This window comes from Limulus polyphemus, unplaced genomic scaffold, assembly GCF_000517525.1.
Source record: "Limulus polyphemus unplaced genomic scaffold, Limulus_polyphemus-2.1.2 Scaffold45, whole genome shotgun sequence".
NCBI classification, from domain to species: Eukaryota; Metazoa; Arthropoda; class Merostomata; order Xiphosura; family Limulidae; genus Limulus; species Limulus polyphemus.
The window spans coordinates 555,131-557,590 of record NW_013665655.1 but is presented as its reverse complement, the minus strand read 5'-3'; the positions used below and the strand labels follow the sequence as shown (position 1 = coordinate 557,590).

The 2,460-nt window shown below is 36.6% G+C and overlaps 1 non-coding gene across 1 annotated transcript; it reads left to right on the top strand.

Moving 5' to 3' along the window:
- The first annotated feature begins 2,174 nt into the window (after window positions 1-2,174).
- Trnar-ucg lies at window positions 2,175-2,247 on the top strand. The gene has a single exon. It is a non-coding gene; the product is annotated as a tRNA-Arg (tRNA).
- Window positions 2,248-2,460: the final 213 nt, after the last annotated feature.

Here is a 2,460-nt window from a genome sequence, read left to right as displayed (position 1 = left end):
CCCAAATTAGTTAGCATAAATCAGTTAAATGACGAAAAATTAGTGTCTATTTACTTGTGACCATTCAGTGTACGCAGCATTGGTGGTATTATTATCCAGACATTTCAGTTTAACTGTTCAAACCTAATTCCATCATGAGTATTTGTAATGTAGATGTGGAAGATCAGTGGGTACGTAATTTTGCGATTAATCGCAACCCTGTGAACTTTGTAATGTTTTAGGAATTTGCATTATACGTTTGACATCCAATTCATCACCTAACAGTTGGATGAGAGTTCGAAAACACAGGACAATACCTTCACGGTGTTCGGGGGGGATTGTACTAAACTTCATGCACAATATTCAGCTTATTAAACCCTCACCACAACCCTGAATGCAAAGCGTTAATTCTCATAGTGCTACTAGAATGAAGAGCAATAAAAAACCGTGACCGAAAGTGATGATTCTTATTTCTCATAGTTTGTTTCAGATTGACAGGTCTGGATTTAGTAGTTGGAGAACGCTTTGAATAAGACTGTGTTATCCCAGTCTCGAAGAGTCATACTGGTGACCATTAGTTGGTATGGACTTGTTTCACTAGCAGTAGTTATGGAACTCATGAATAATGTCGTAATGTGACATTCTGGACAATGTTGCATTGCCTAAGATTATGGAATTTAATGTAAAAGAACCAGCAGATTAATGCACAATGCCACATCGTATTTCGTGTGGCAGTGGCTTTCAGGCAAATAATATCTCTTTACCAACTTATAGCTTCAACCTAATTCCAAATTAACTTCCTTAGGACGCTTGGAAAGTCACCTAAGAGACAAATGAAATTCTTTCCCAAATTTCACTACGCTATGTGTTGCTTTACAAGAATGATTGTCAGTCTACTCGAAAAGTTTACCAAAGCCTTGTTGCAAGCGTTAGCAATAGAGACTAGGCTGTGATTATAACACCACGGGCTGGCCTTTTACTTACAAAATATGCGCTCTTCCATTACTTTTGGTAATGTTTTATAATTTGCTAAAGACAAATTTAGAAAATAAACTTAGTAGTTACATTTTATTACCTCTGATATTTGTAATATCTGTAATTTTTCACTGAATTGGTAGAATGTAATTAATTCTATCATTTTAGTGTATTTCGTATCTTCAATATAAGTGCATCAACCATATGTAATGTTATATATTAATAAATGGCCTAAATCATGAACTTATCCCAGAAAATTATATATTCTGTTCATATCAGTTTCACAAACTCCATGGCCAGGTGGTTAGGGAGCTCGACTCGCAATCTGCGGGTCGCGGGTTCGAATCCCCGTCACACCAAACGTGCTCGCCCTTTCAGCCGATCAATCCCACTATTCGTTGGTAAAGGAGTAGCCCAAGAATTGGCGGTGGGTGGTGATAACTAGCTGCCTTCCCTCTAGTCTTAAACTGCCAAATTGGGGACGGCTAGCGCAGACAGCCCTCTTGTAGCTTTGCGCAAAATTAAAAACAAACAAACACAAACTAAAGTTGAAAGAAGTAAGAGTGTGTCTACAAGACGTTCTTTAATGCCAGACTCTAGTTTGTAAGAAATTAAAATTGTTAAAGGTTTGTAGTTCATCACAATTTATAACTTACAAAAAAAGTATCAAGATATATATAATGTATAACCAAACTGCAGATCTTTTTTAATCTATGACTGTATATATTACGTTATCCCAAATGTTGACTTCTCACAAAACGATTATTTAAGAGATACACTTAAATTGCAGACGTTCTCCGTTGTTCCACATTGGATGATTGCAGTAAAAGTAGTAAACCAAGTTGCAGACGATATACTGTGTGCGATTCTACTTATAAGGTGTACACAAATCAATCTCTAATTATGTCGAAAGAAAGAACAACTTATGAAGACAACACTCAACTCAGCAAATATCTCCTTCTTTCTCTTCTTCTCCACGTCTTCTCGCATCTCTTTCCTCAGCTTGTGAATTCGTCACTAGGAAAATTAACTGGTAAGACCTTCACTCACGTAAGCCTTTAATTCATAAAAGCCCAGGCCACTTAATTATAATTATGCAGTGAGGTAAAGAGAAACAGAAGTTTCTGACCGCCCCTGGTTATATTTCATTCCCCTTCGGGGAATGAAATGCACTTTTAACCTAAATTCCTACCATGCCATCAGATCAGATCTCTATTTATGTCTGCGTAGCCTTATGGATAAGGCGTCTGACTTCGAATCAGAAGATTGCGGGTTTAAATCCTGTCGCGGACGAATTAAACATGTTTTTAACATTTTCTTTCCCCTGGTTCCTTTCATCCCAATGAAGACAGAGATCTTTCTATAACAGTGTTGTATGGTAAATTGTTTATTTACTTTCTAATTTATTTATTAAACGATTTAAATTTTTCATTGGACGTTAGTTAACCTGTGGACTTTAAAACGCGTGTAACAAGCACAAAACATACACCATCAAGATCAAAGGTT